The sequence below is a fragment of the Diabrotica virgifera genome, chromosome 2, assembly GCF_917563875.1.
Source record: "Diabrotica virgifera virgifera chromosome 2, PGI_DIABVI_V3a".
Taxonomy (NCBI): domain Eukaryota; kingdom Metazoa; phylum Arthropoda; class Insecta; order Coleoptera; family Chrysomelidae; genus Diabrotica; species Diabrotica virgifera.
The window spans coordinates 243,317,194-243,333,726 of NC_065444.1; the positions used below are offsets into that span (position 1 = coordinate 243,317,194).

The 16,533-nt window shown below is 34.6% G+C and overlaps 1 protein-coding gene across 2 annotated transcripts in view; it reads right to left on the reverse strand.

Annotated features, from left to right (window-relative positions):
* Positions 1-16,533, reverse strand: part of LOC114335486 (EGFR adapter protein-like) — a 1,026,571-nt gene that overhangs the window by 316,256 nt on the left and 693,782 nt on the right. The gene's annotated exons all lie outside the window — the stretch shown is intronic.

Below are 16,533 nucleotides of genomic sequence, written 5' to 3' on the forward strand. Positions count from 1 at the left end.
ATATTGTGGAGCAGCAATGACAGAACAATTAACAACATTAATTAACAAAATCATAAAACACAATAAAATACCGGAAGAATGGAGAACGAGCGAACTAATTCTACTATTCAACAAAGGAGATAAAAAGCAACCAGAAAACTACAGAGGTATCAACTTGTTAAATACTACCCTAAAACTTACAACTAAAATCTTACAAGATGTAATGAATCAGAGGATAAGTTTAGCAGATGAACAACAGGGTTTTCGTACTGGAAGATCGTGTACAGATGCAATATTCGTCATAAAGCAAATTACTGAGAAATCACTAGAGTACAATAGACCAGCATTTATATGTCTGATTGACTTAAAGAAAGATGTAATCCATCTTCTGTATAATAGAGAAGTCCCTGTAGATATCATAAAAACCTAAGAACCTATAGATATAGGCAGCCGAATAAGACAGGGAGACTCATTGAGTCCTATGCTTTTCAATTTAATCATGGATGAAATCATCAAAAACGTCAACAAAGGAAGAGGATATAGAATGGGAAACAAAGAAGTAAAGATACTCTGCTATGCAGACGACGCAATATTGATAGCCCAAGATGAAGATAGTCTGCAAAGATTAGTCCACAGATTTAACATAAGAGCAAAAAAATTCAATATAACAATTTCATCTCAGAAAACCAAAACAACAGTAATCAGTAAAGAACCAATCAGATGCAAAATAGAAATTGATGGTATCAGTATTGAACAAGTAATGGAAGTAAAATACCTTGGAATCACATTGTCAAGTTACGGAGACCTAGACAAAGAAGTGAGAAATCAAGTACAAAAAGCAAATAGATTGGCAGGATGCCTTAATAACACTATATGGCGAAACAGACATATTAACACTAAGATGAAGTCAAGAATTTATAAAGCCAGTGTAAGACCAATAATGACATATGCATCAGAAACAAGACACGATTCAGCCACAACACAAAGACTACTGGAAACGGCAGAGATGAGAGTACTGAAAAGAATTACAGGAAATACATTGAGAGATCGAAAGAGGAGCGAAGATATTAGAAGACAATGTAACGTACAGTGTACCGAATGGGCACTAAATAGAAAAAAAAATGGAACAACCACATAACCAGAATGGGGGAGACACGTGTGGTCAAAATAGCACGAGATAAATCACCAATCGGTAGAAGAAGCATCGGCCGACCGCCCAAAAGATGGAGTGACAACCTTCCATAGAGGTATCAATTCGCCAATGAACAAGCAGAATTGCTTATAAAGAGGAAGAAGAAGAAGAATATAATATTGATAAGACCCAAGATAGAAAATTGGGATAAAGGCAAGGATAATGATGATGACGATGACGATGATGATGATCAATAGAATAGTGACACTATTGTCTAAATATAATTTTTGATGGATTCCTAGACAAAAAGCGTTAATCCTCTGCAATCCCCGTATCTACTCCCCAGTGTGGGGCAACAATTAAAGAAGAAGTACCATAAAACACTTGTAATAATAAAGAGAAAAACTAGTAAAACACAATATGGAATCAGGCAAGAATTACAAGATCTTACAGTATTATTAAAAAAATTTAAGAACTCAATTAACAACCATGGCCACACCGTTTTTATTAACATTCCCAACACATGGTCTATTAGCCAAAATTGAAGAATTTCACATAGAATACAAACGAGTTTTTATAACACTCCTTTTTGTATTAGCAATAAGATTCCCAATGTTTCAGCTGTTCATTGTATGTAAGAAATCGGCAACTGCGCTCGCCAGCAACGTGTGATCGATTTGGTCATCGACCTGTATTCAACCAAGAAAAAGAAGTGGAAGAAACAGGGGCATTCTTAACCGGGCACGATGTTGAATTCGTTTGCGATGAGTCATTCATAAAAAATGGGATGACCTTTTAGCTAACTACTGGGTATTATAACATTAGATTTCGCTGAGATGGTCTGTTTAATTTGATTTGGTTGGAGAAGGAAGATAATTGAGCCTGATTTTTAGGTCAGTAGTGAACTACTTTAAGTAGTTAATGGTTTTTTGTAGATTCTGAATGAAAAACTAAAAAGAATAACTAGGTATATAGTACATAACTTTGTTGAAAGTAAACTTTGTTTTACTCAGTAAAATTCGTTGGACTTTGGACTGGTTCACATTAAAGGTGGTCTATGATACTATGATATCTTTTATTTACTTTTTTTCAATGTTTCGGCAGGATATCCATGGTTTTTCAAGAAATATTATTAAGTACAAAAACTTTATAAAAAAACATAAGGTTAAAAAAACTTTGACTCACCAAGCATGTAAAAAAAGTACACAAATAAAACAATAGTAAAAACATAGGACAGACGAAGTCATTACACGTAAAATATACAGGGTGTTTGGTAAAAAATAGGCCATAGCTTAACCTTAGATTCCTGAGCTTAAAATAGGTCGATTTAAGCTAACTTACCTTAGTACAAAAGTTGATAATAACCGAAATACAGGGTATCAAAGTTAAACTTTTATTTTATTTATTTTTGAATATTTCCTGACAGGCATAGGACAACACAAAATTTGGTAAGTGATGCTGGTATTGTACATACAATCTACTAAATTATGTTAAACAAACGTTTCTGGCTACTACCAGAGGCGTACGACGGGGGAATGTGAATAGTTGACCCTTCCCAAATTCTACGCCACAGGCGGAATTGCTATTTTAGTGCAATTTTTTGATACTCCAATACTTTTACTAGTCATCCATCTGGGCGTAATGACGTAATCGATGATTTTTTAAATGAAAAGAGGTGCCGTGTGATAGCTCATTCGAAAGGCTATTCAATTTTGTATTCACTAATATAAACATTAACATACTTATTAGTATAAGGTGCATAAAAATTTTTTTTAATTAAATTAATTGAGACAAATAGAAAAATGTAGGTAATTTATTTAATGCAAAATACATTTTACTGCAGTTAGAAAACAAGAAATATTAATTTGAAAAATGAACATTGCTTTTCGCTTAAATTAAATGTTCAAACTGCTAAGAGGCTGGTGGCTGGCAACTTTAATATTGAATTTAAGCGAAAACAATAGCTATTTTTCAAATAAACATTTTTTCCTGTTTTAGGACAACAGTAAAATGTATTTCGAATTAAATAAATTATATACATTCTTCTTTTTGTCTCAATTATCTTAATAAAAAAAAATTTTTTGGGCACTTTGTATAAATAATTATGTTAATGTTTATATTAGTGAATAGAGAATTGAATAATCTTTCGAATGAGCTATAGCACGACCCCTATTCTCATTTAAAAAAAAACCATCGATTACATCATCACACCCAGATGGATGACGTCACTAATGATATACAGTAGAACGTCGATAATCCGGACGTCAAAAATCCGGACGTCAATAATCCGGATTTGTATCTAGCAAAAATATCTGATTCTTTTAAAATAAATTAAGAACTTCGCTGCGAAAAACGAACATCTACTGCAGTTCAAAAATATTTTACACATTTTTTTAAAAGCCCAAATAGTGTCTGATGTTTTTACCGTACACATGGTGCTATTATAAATTAATTACAATACTAGTCCTGTCGCCAGGGGGGGTACAACGGCCTCGTTAATTCAGATGGACTTACCCAAGTTTTTTTTATGTATTTTGACCCGTAGAACACGAATTTTTTGGGTAACAGTTGATCCGGATGTCGATAAGATTGTTATAGACCAAGAACTTGAGGAATCAAATAACAGCGATTTTTGGCAAAACAAAACAATATTTTGTATTTTTTGGGTCATTTTAAGCAAAAAATATTTCTACAAGTTTTTTAGTAGGATGCACAGTTTTCGAGATAAACGCGGTTGAACTTTCAAAAAATCGAAAAACTGCAATTTTTAAACCCGAATAACTTTTGATTAAAAAATAAAATAGCAATTCTGCTTAGCGCCTTTGAAAGTTCAAGTCAAATTATGTCGGTTTTGATTATTTGCATTGCTAAAAATTTATTGTGTTATTGTTAAACAAAGCTACAAACAACTAGTGCGTGAGTGATGTTTCTATGATTTCTCATTTAAAATCGAACGAGTAGGTAGAATAGGTACTAGTGCAATCAAGACTATTTCTATGTTACATGCGTTAAAACGCATGTAAAAGCACGGGAAACCCTACGTGTTTATAGCTTTGTTAAACAATAAAAAAATAAATTTTTACCAATGCAAATAATCAAAACCGATATAATTTGACTTAAACTTTCAAATGCGGTAAGCAGACTTGCTATTTTATTTTTTAATCAAAAGTTATTCGGGTTCAAAAATTGCAATTTTTCGATTTTTTTAAAGTTCAACCGCGTTTATCTCGAAAACTGTGCATCCTACGAAAAAACTTGTAGAAATATTTTTTACTTAAAATGGCCCAAAAAATACAAAATATTGTTTTGTTTTGCCAAAAATCGCTGTTATTTGATTCCTCAAGTTCTTGGTCTATAACAATCTTATCGACATCCGGATCAACTGTTACCCAAAAAATTCGTGTTCTTCGGGTCAAAATACATAAAAAAAACTTGAGTAAGTCCATCTGAATTAACGAGGCCGTTGTACCCCCCCTGGCGACAGGACTATACAGTGTTTAAACATAAAAAAATGTTTTGATTAATTTCACCTCTAGACACTTTACTGTACAAGAGAAAACATAAAATTTTATAACGTTTGTTGTACTTTAATGTGTATACTGGCCTTTTTTTGAGGTAATTTCGATAATCTGGATAATTTGATAATCCGGATGGGGTCCGGTCCCAATTAATCCGGATTATTGACGTTGTACTGTATATGCCAAAAAATTATAATTTAAAAATAAACATTGACCTGTTTCGGGATTTATCTCCAAAGTCGCTCATTCTCGAGAAAATGAATTTATTCCAACTCAAACGTCCTCACTGTATTTGTTTATAAGCCAAAAAAGTGTTTATAACTTTAAAACAGTGCTGAGGCCGCTTTAACCGATTTTAATTCTGTAAAGTATATTAGATAGGTAGAGCGTAGAGCGGTAAAGTATATTATACGTAAAAAAATTAATAAACTTCTAAATGGTCTACTTTTTGTTCAGAAAGTTTTTAAAAAATTTGAACTTTAAAAAAAAAATTTAGATTGCAAAATTATTATGCAAAATCTATTACATCGATTTTAATGCAATTTGGTGGACGGTTTAAGTATGTTGTAACAATTTTCTAAGCGAATTACGAAGGTTCTAAGTGCAACCAAAGTGGTTGAAAAACATTGAAAAAAAACCAGGCTTTTTTTGCCCCCTTATTTTGTATTTATGGCTATTTTGCAGGAAGGGTAATAACTTAAGACATTTTAAACCAGTCGTATATCATATAAAATTTAATTATCTTTATTTTATTTTTCTACGACTTTGTTCCAAAATGAATTATTTTAAAGTTATAAGCAATGAAAATAGAAAAAAAAATCGATGTTTCTCGAAATTTTTAAATATTTTAATTTTTTTTATTAATGTTCCGGGCATATTTGAGAAGGAGCATATAAGTCAATTATAATTATTGAAGTTGTCACCTAACTTTATCTGCAAAAATCCGAATGCCACCTCTCACATCCACCTCAAAACAGATCCGTCCTGGTCTTCTTCTTCTTTAAGTACCGTGCCCAAATTTTTAGGCGTGGGTAGCTTCCATAACAATTTGCCGATATCGTTCTCGATCTTGTGCGGCATGTAACAATTGATCTGCTGATAAGCCAGTCCATTGACGAAGGTTTCGGAGCCATGAATATTTCTTTCGACCAATTCCTCTTTTTCCGTCGATCTTTCCATTGAGTATTAACTGCAGCATCCTGTATCTGCTACCTCTCATTATATGCCCCAGATATTCAAGTTTTCTCTTTTTTATCATCTTCATTAAGTCACCTTCGCCTTGACCTACTCTGTTTAAGACTTATCTGTTTGAAATGCGTTGAACCCAAGATATTCTTAGCATTCTACGATACGACCACATCTCAAAGGCTTCTAATTTGTTCATCATGTTAACCTTCATGATCCAGGTTTCACATCCATATAGTAATACAGGATACACATAACATTTTAGGAACTTGATTCTTAGTTGTAAATTCAGCTGAGAGTTGCTCAGAATAGATCTAAGTTTCATAAATGCTCCTCTTGCAATTTCTATACGAGTTTTAATTTCTTCATCCGGATTTAGTGTCTCGTTTATCCAACATCCTAGGTATTTAAAATGGTTAACTTTTGTTATTGATTCATCACTCACAATTAGTTGCATAGGGCCGACGTCTTGTTTACTAACCACAAGTAACTTTGTCTTTGTTGCATTTATGTTAAGTCCGTTATTGGAGCATTCTCTAGTGACTCGATCAATAAGGAATTGAAGATCTTCGATATTTTCAGCCATGATCGTGGTGTCGTCTGCATATCTGATGTTGTTAATAGTTTCTCCCCCGATTCGAACTCCACATTGTCCTTCCAAGGCTTCATTAAAAATTATTTCTGAGTATACGTTAAACAAATTTGGGGATAACACACAACCCTGTCTGACACCTCTTTGAATGCAAATTTTGTCTGTTTCTTTGCCGTCTACATCTATATTCCAATATAGATGTTGTAAAAGTCTCAGATCTTTATCATCTATTCCAGTCATTTCTAGATATTCAAACAACCTATCATGTTGAACTCTATCAAACGCCTTCTCAAAATCTATAAAGGAGACGTAAATTGGTTTCTGTACTTCCCATGATCGTTGAAGTAATGTTAACATTGAGAACAAAGCTTCCCTTGTTCCCAATCCTTCTCTGAAACCGAATTGTTTGTTTCCCATTGTCTCTTCACATTTCTGCTTGATTCTATTAAGAATTATCTTAAGAAGTAGCTTGAGAGAGTGACTCATGAGACTAATTAGTGTAAAGTCTTTACATGATGATGTATTAGGTTTTTTTGGGAGTGGAATAAATGTAGACTCCAACCATATCTGTGGCATCATTCCAGTCTCGTATATATGGTTATAAATGTTTGTTAATTGTGAGACATTATCGTCATCCAGAAGTTTGAGCCAGTCTGATGGTATTTGGTCAGGGCCTGGAGATTTCCCATTTTTGCTCTGTTTGATGGCTTTCTCTACTTCCGCTTTTAAAATACTAGGACCAGTATTCGTATACTTTGTGGTGTTAAGTGGTGGCCTCGTATCCAGGAAGAGCTCTTTTATATAGTTAGTCCATTCTTCCTTTTTTTCATCCAAGTCGAGAATTATGTTACCTTTGGAGTTTCTCATAAAGTGAGGAGTTCTTTTTCTCTGAGTGTAGGTAATTTATTTAAGCTTTTTATGTATATTAAACTCGTCATGTTTTCTTTGTAGTTCTTCCATTTCACGACATCTTTGTTCTATCCAGTCCTCTTTTGCTCGCTTAACCTCGTATCTTATTTGTCGATATATCTCTCTATACCGAATCTCGTCTTTGTTTTTCCAATTTCTTCTTTGTTGAATAAGGTCTAGTATTTTATCGGTCATCCAATCCTTTTTCTTTATTGTGTCTTTTTCTGGTTTCAAAACTTCGTTTGCTATGGTGACCATGGCGGAATTCATGATATCTAGATTTTGACCGATAGTTTCTTGTTCAGATCTTTCTAACTGTTTTTTAATCTCACGATTTATCTTATTTTCGAACTCATCTGCTATTACGGTATTTCTTAGGAGTCGAGTATTAGGTTTCTTCTGCGTTGTGGGGGCTTTTATTCTTTTTAGTTTTAGTTTGAATCCAGCACAGAGCAGATTATGGTTAGTTGCTGCGTCTGCACTTGGGTATGTTTTTGCAGATGTAATACTGTTTCTAAACCTTCTATTAATGATAATGTAGTCAATTTGATTTCTGACTATCTTTCCCTTTTGATCAGTCCTGGTCTAGTTATAAGAAAATGGAACTTGACGAAATATTTTAAATTATTTCGTATGTTTTAAATGAAATTTAAACAGTATGTTGAAACCTAAATCGATTGCTACGTCCTCCAGCAAACTTAGAAGACCTGTTACCTGTTACATGCCATAAGAAGAGTATGGATGAGTATTTCGCAATATAATATAAACCACTTAATTTGATCAATGTCTCAGAGAGCAACTGAGTAGAAAATCAATGAGGAGCCATTCATTGTTAATTTTTTGACGAATATAACGTTGCAAATTAGTTTATAATGTTATCAAATAATAAGAATATTATAATGTAGGTATACTATACTTACTTCTACTTCCATAAATAAATATTTAAAAATATATTTGTCCTAGGTATGTAAGTATAATATATAATAATTATGTTGTAAATAGCATAAACATTAATAAATAAAAAAAAATAAATAAAAGATTTATATCTCGTTAACCAGATTGTAATACCGCTCGTTGAGGCCAGAAAACAGTGAAAGTGAGAGTAATTTACCGGCAGAAATTTTCTAAATTCCTTCTTTCAGGTAGTACAAAATGCCAAGGATTGCAGTCGAGGACTTTCGTCGAAATGATTAATAGATTTATTAGAAGAATAAACAAGATCGAACAGGTGCACGCAATCGAGCCTCGTTTAGTTCTAATAGATTTTTGTATTTTTATTTTCTTGCTGAGGTCATAACCGAATCGAGATTAGTAGGTTACGCTCGTTATAATACATTGAGTTCGAAAGAACGTTTTGATCGTGAGAAATTATTATATTTATTTTGTAAAATCCACCGAGATCACGAAACTATTTCGACAATGTAGAAGAAAAAGATCCGGTTAGACCGTCACAGGATAAGATTAACACAAAGGAATCCAAGTACCTACATAGTAAATCAAAACTGAGGCCTGGACCTGGAATTCAATCGTTCAAAATTACAGTGGTAATAACTAATAAGGACGCAATTAAAATATTTGCGCCTACGTACACACAAACAAACTTATATGGAGTCACTATATATTTCAAACCAATATTTACTTCTTTTGAAAAAACTTATTATTGCGAAGAAAGAGGTTTTTATTGAAAATAAACAAACCGATGAGCAAGTGGAAATAAATCAAACATGCAGGATGCAAGACAGAAAATCAAACAAATGGATAAGAAAAAAACAAAAGTAAAAAATATAGCAAAACACATAACAGGGTTAAAGTGGAGATTTGCGGGCCACAATACGAGACACGAAGATAAAAGAAAACTCCGCCTGTGGTGACAAATGAGTGGATCTAGTAACTCAGGGAGGACCACTGCCGGTCCTAAGCCCGGATAAAGGAGGAAGGTTGGGCAGTAGGGTGGATCGAAAAAGGTCAAAAAAATAAAAGAAAAGAAAAATTCTTGTGGCTATCGGTTAAAAGTTGTGTCAAGTGATGAAAACAATTGGTGCGAGAGCATTTTGAAATAAAAAAATATCTTGAGGTTCCATATTGGATTTGAAAAATTAAAATAAAAAAAAATTATTTTTGTCGAAAAAATCAATATGGCTCTGATCAAATTTCAATAATCGTGTTTTACCAACTAAGTGTGACATTCTAAAGTGCTTTCTCTTTATTCGTAATGAACTTAAGTCGACAAATAATAATAAAGATCCATCTATCGCCGACGTCTTGAATACCGTTGCAACGAAAGTAGAACAAATATGAATAAAAGCTTCTATTCCAACACTATTGCATAAGTGCATTCAAGATACAGACGATTAAAAATATTTATACAGAGTATCAAAATCTTAAGCGATAGGTACACAAAAACTCAGCAAGCATGAAAAGATTTGACAGTTTCTAAAGGAGTGTAAAAAGTTGTTGAATGTCGCGGCTTGCAAGTGCAACATGACTGGAACTATGTGTGTGTGTACTTGTGACAAAATCAAGAAAGAACCACAAAATGAGCGAATTTTTCTTCAAGATCAACGATCCTGTCGAAAAATTGCAATTGGACCAGTGTATATTGCAGCATCTGCAGCAATAAGGAAGAAAATGGAAAGAACCATGAAGGCAAAGGCAAGTTCTCAAAAATATAATACTGACGAAATTGTTCTTAAAGCATGTACCGTTGATTCCTCTAATCCTTCCATAAGTAACAGCTTGTCTGACTCAAATTCTTCTGATGCAGATGATCATGAAGAAGAATTCATTGCTCCTTTGTCAACAGTTACAGTACAACCGTATACGTCACAAATACTGCGTTTCTTCACTTCAATGGCTATTTAGTATGCTTATTTCATTGCAATGAGCTACCTCTACGTTATTTAATTCAACAGTTAGATGGACGCACCAGTGGACCACTTCGTTTTTCAGGGCCAATAGGGCATCTTCTGGAACGCTGTGAAGAGAAGGCTGTTGTCGATTTTGTCGCAATAGAAAACAACCTATCAATAATATTAGAAACAACACACCTTATTACCGATCAGAAGTACTTGTATCAAATCAGTCAATCAGTTGCTGCGGGAAAATGTTTTAATGATTTGAGCCTTAAAAACCTGGAAAAATATCACACGCAAGGTGGCTGACAGTTGTTAATCGGTTGCTTCGATTGTATGTTGGGATTGAATGTCCCAGCCCCCAATTAATTATGTTAGTAAGTTTCATCCAAAAAGTGTACGCACCAGTTTGGTTTTATATAAAACTGTAGCCTAGCTGTTCTGATGGTTCAAAACATTTATGGCGAATGATCCTTTATTCACGATTTCTACCATTTGACCAAAGAAAAATTGTCGATGCCGTTATCCCAAGGGATGCTTATTTTGCCCATTCCGAAAATGTATTACTCGGTATGATGAAAGATAAACGAAAACATATACGGGAGCTAGGACTACGCAGAGTGCCGAAAGCTAGAGAAAGTCAGAAAGAAAAAAGATCCGGAGATTCAAAATACCAACATTAAATTTTAGTGCTGCAGATTATAATGACTTAATTTCTATTTCTGGATTCAAAGTTACGGCTCCTCGTTTGCTAAAACATATTTCCAATGAAGATGTAAGGGGTATGATTGATTCTGGGAATTACAACAACATAGAGGTCTTAAACTGCCCTTGTCATACAAAATCCGTGAAAAGAACTGTTAAGTAACTGTTAGTAACTGAAACATCAGCTGCTGTTTGTGCACCAGAATCAAGGGATGGCTTTATTCGTTCAAGGTTGCAGTCTAGAAATATTATGCCGTTTTTTAACAAAAAATCAGACTACCAATCTTAAAATGTATATTGTATCATAAAACAATTATTTAGATTCAAAGAACTGATAAAAAAATATATTTTTAAAATTTTATTTTTTTTGTTATTCCCAAAAATTTAAATTTAATATGGAACCTGAAGATAGGGTCCAATACAAAAAAGATTTCTTCCAGTTTTATTATACATCAAAACACAACTTTTTCGCACTAGCCCCATAAAAAATAATAACTTCGAATTTTTCGTTCCACCCTATTGGGCAGTGGGCTGACAACCCACTCCCGGAAAAAACACTGTTACGAAACTGAACATTTGCCTCGGAATACAGGACCAAACTTTCGGAAACGACTCAAGCTACGAAACATGGACTATGCATTTGGAAACGGGAATGTGAGGACGCTAAATAGACCAGGAGCTCAAACCGCACTTCTGCAAGAACTAAAAAGATATAAGCTCATGATTACTACTCTTCAGGAGACAAGATGGCTGGGGAAAGGTGTCAGGGATACTAAAATGCACACAATTAAATATATAGTGGGAAATAATAAGGAAGAAAAGAATGTGGAGTCGCATTTGTGGTGGATAATGAGTTTAAGTCAAAAATCATAAACTTCCAGGCAGTCAGTGAAAGGATATGCAAGTTGAGAATTTGCACCCACTTCTTCAACCTAACAATGATAAACATTCACTTCCCAACAGAAGAACAACAGCAACATACAAAGGAAAGCTTCTACCAACAACTGGAGATAGTATATGATAATACGCCAAAAAATGACATCAAGATTATAATGGGTGATATGAATGCTAAAATAGGCAAGGAGCCGCAGTTCTATGGCACAATAGGGAAACACTCACTGCACAATGAAACAAACGAGAATGGGAAGTTTTTGATCAATTTTGCCACCAGTAAAAATATGGTTATAAGTTCCACATGCTTCCCACATAAAGACATACACAAAATGACATGGATTTCACCAGATGGAACCACAACCAATCAAATCGACCATGTGCTGATAGACAAAAGGGCAGCTAGTAGTATCTCCGATGCAAGAACACGACGAGGAGCATGCTGTGGATCAGATCATCTTTTACTACAAACCAAATTTAGATGCAGAGTTAACAGGGAAAGAAACGAAAGACAACAAAGAACAAACAAATTGGACCTGGAAAAACTGAAGATTAAGGAATGTAAAGAGAAGTTCGAACAAGAAGTCGCAAATGAGTTAAGGACGCTAGAACTGCACTCCATAGAGGGCAAATGGAGTAATATGAAAACACCAGTACTGACAGCAGCAGCGTCCACCCTGGGAAACAAGAAAAATGAGAGAAGAGGAGCATGGTTTGATGACGAGTGCAGACAAGCAATAGAGGAAAGAAATGAAGCACACAAAATGTACATGAACAAGAAGAACACGAGAAAGACGAACATTATTTGAAGTCGCAAGACGGAAATCAGACAAGATAATATGTAGAAAGAAAAAGAGAGCCTATGAAAATGGACAAATAGAAAAATTGGAAGAAAATTTCAAAAACAACGAAATTAAAGGGGCTTACGAATACCTAAAAAAAAATAAAAAGTGGGTATAAACCTCAAACGTCTATGTAAAGATGAAAGTGGGCAAATAATCAGTGACCAACAGAAAGTCACAGAAACCAGGAAGCATTATTTTCAGACCCTACTTGGAACACAAGTAGACATGGAAGATGAAATGGGTATGAATTAGAAGAGAATGAAGTAGAGAATGGAGTAGAAGCTCCAACCATAGAAGAAGTTCTCGAGGCTATTAAGGCCCAGAAAAACAATAAAGCTTCGGGAGTTGACGAAATACCAGCAGAACTGTATAAGCTAGGTGGCGACCACCTAGCAAGTCACATCTCACATCCACGCGCTCATCTAAGACATATGGCAAGAAGAGAAAATACCCGACGACTGGAAGAAAAGTATAGTATGCACGATCTATAAAAAAGGAGACAAACTCCAGTGCAAAAACTACCGTGGAATCTCTCTACTATGTACAGCATATAAAGTCCTCACGTATATTATAAACCAGCGGCTCCAACCACTAGCAGAAAATATTATTGGAGAATATCAGATGGGCTTCCGACGGGGAAGATCGACACTGGATCAAATATTTACAGTCAAACAGATCTTGAGCAAATCATGGGAACACGATATTGATATTCACGTGTTTGTAGACTTCAAACAGGCATACGACTTAGTCAAAAGGAACAAACTATACTATATATTGGCTGAATTGGCAATACCATACAAGCTAATAAGACTGATTAAGGCCACAATGGATGAAACTCAGGCATGTGTACGTATACAAAACCACCTGACAGACTTTTTTAAAATTTCGCAGGGGCTAAATCAGGGAGATGGGCTGGCCCCAATATTGTTTAACCTGGCACTGGAGTATGCGGTTAGGCAAATGCAAACTGGAAGAGGAAACCTACTGATCAACCGAACGGTTCAATTGGCCGCTTATGTCGATGATATTAATATTATAAGTAGAACATCAACAGGAGCACAGGAAACATACGCAGAGTTAAAAACACAAACAAAAATGCTAGGTCTGGAAATTAACACAGAAAAAACAAAAATAATGATTCAGACGAGAAGAAATATAGTCCCACAAAACATTATACATGAAGATGACATTGAAACGGTTGGAAAGTTTACATATATACCTGGGAGTAGAAATATATGCCGACGGATCAGAAGATGGAGAAATACGGAAGCGGATAACGCAGGCAAACCTGGCAAACAGAGCTTATTTTGCCCTCTCCCATATACCGGGTGTCCACTTATATTTTCCCCCATTTTAACTGTCTATAACTTCTAAACGGCTCAAGATAGAAATATGCGGTTTTCACTGAAATGTTTTATTTTAGTAAAAGTTTTGTTTGAATGGATGGAATTTTTTATATCGCTTTCAAATGCGAAATAAAAAATGGCGGATTTTTGAAAAAAACTTTGTTGACTTTTTTTTAATGGAACACCCAGTATATTCTTTTGTAAATTGAAAGAAAGGTCATTCACCTATCTAGCGATATAAATAAAGTTTTTTAAAATCGGTTGTCAAATCACTGAGTAATTAACTTTTAAAATGAGAGGTGCAACGTGGATATCACATACCTAAATAACATAACTAAGCAAGTTATGTGATTTCCACAATGCATCTCTTATTTTAAAAATTAATTGCCCAGTCATTTGACAAACGATTTTAAAATTTTTTATATCACTGGATAGATAAATTACCGTTTTTTCAAGTTTTTTAGGTAAATGACCATTTTTTATATCGCTTTTAAATAAAAAATGGCGGAATTTTGAAAAAAAAAACGTTGTTGACTTTTTTTATAAAAACACCCAGTATATTTTTTTGTGTCTTGAAAAAACGGTCATTTACCTATCCAGCGATATAAAAAATTTTAAAATCGGTTGCCAAATGACTGAGCAAATAATTTTTAAAATGAGAGATGCAATGTGGAAATCACATAACATAATATCATTTTGCTCAGTTATGTTATTTAGGTATGTGATATCCACGTTGCACCCCTCATTTTAAAAATTAATTACTCAGTGATTTGACAACCGATTTTGAAAAACTTTATATCGCTGGATAGGTGAATGACCTTTCTTTCAATTTACAAAAAAATATACTGGGTGTTTCATTAAAAAAAAGTCAACAAAGTTTTTTTCAAAAATCCGCCATTTTTTATTTCGTATTTGAAAGCGATATAAAAAATTCAATCCATTCAGACAAAACTTTTACTAAAATAAAACATTTCAGCGAAAACCGCATATTTCTATCTTGAACCGTTTAGAAGTTATAGGCAGTTAAAATGGGGGAAAATATAAGTGGACACCCGGTATTTCAGTCTAAAAGCGTCCACCGAAATACAAAGATGAGAATCTATAAAACCTTAATTCGACCAATAGCATGCTATGGCAGTGAAGCCTGGGTCCCGAAAGAAACATCCAAAAACAAAGTCGACACATTCGAAAGGAAAGTACTGAGGAGAATACTAGGACCTGTGAGGGAACACGGAATCTTCAGAAGTCGATACAACAACGAGCTTTATCAACTCTATAAGGAAACACCCCTGTCAGACTTCATTAGAATACAAAGATTGCAATGGGCCAGACAATGATATGAATGGGAGAGGATAGGCTACCAAAAAAACACTGAATGCTAGAATGCAGGGAAAGAGACCGGTTGGAAAGCCAAGAAAGCGCTGGGAAGACACAGTAAACAGCGACGTACAAGCCCTTTTAGGAGTCCACGTATGGAGAAGAGCAGCCACACACAAGCAAAAGGGTGTAGGCAAAAAATAAAGGAGGCCAAGGCTCAATTTGGGCTGTAGTGCCGTAGAAGAAGAAGAAGAAGATAAAAGAAGGAATGTTGAAATACAAAATTGGAGACCGTGGACAGGAAGAAGAGGAAGATCACAGGTGCGATGGAAGAACGATATTGTAAAAGCTGCAGGAACTCACTGGAAAAGCGAAGCCAAGGACAGACAGATATGGAGAGATTTGAGGAAGGCCTATGTCCAAAGTTTGATAGAAATGGGCTAAAGAAGAAACAGACCGATAAAACAATCACTAGGGATGGACACAAGCTCGAGCTTAGCTCGGCTCGGCTCGAGGCTCGGCTCGTTTGACGAGCCGAGCTTCGAGCTCAAGCCTGTTTGTTTCTTGCGAGCCGAGCTTCGAGCCGAGCCAAATTTTTTTCGAGCCGAGCCGAGCTGAATTGGAAACGAGCCGAGCTTTCCTTAACGAGCTTGTCAATATTTTAGCTAATACTCTAATATTTTTTCTATTTATTTTTGATACCACTGATACTTTTGTTTGAGAATAAGTAATTTAGACGACAAATATGTATTTGCAATATACAGTGTGTCCGTAATGTATTAAATAAATGGGATATTTCCTAAACTAAAAGTCTTTTGAAAAAAATCTAAAACACGTCGATTTGTAATTTTAATGATCTACATTTTACAACCAAATTTAATTACACAGAGTGATACACATAAAGGTGATGACGCCATCGGATTTTTTGTAAATATAACAGCTTCATACACAATACCTGCAAAAGGTAAATATGTGGGCTAACAATTATCGGACCCTACTTTTCAAAGGTAATTGAAACGAGTCGCATAACATCAGTCTTTAACGGGGTATCTCGCACCTACTTTAATTTATTTATTTCCCAGTAGAATTAATCCTGGAGGTTTTGATGAAAGTTTATGGTTTCAATAGGATATTGCGCCTCCGCATTATGCTGTAGATGTTCCAAGGTACGTAGACGAAATTTTTCCGAACAGGTGGATTGGAAGACGTGGGAGTGTGAAAATTTAAGATAAAGTCATGTATCAATTACTGGATTACTTTCA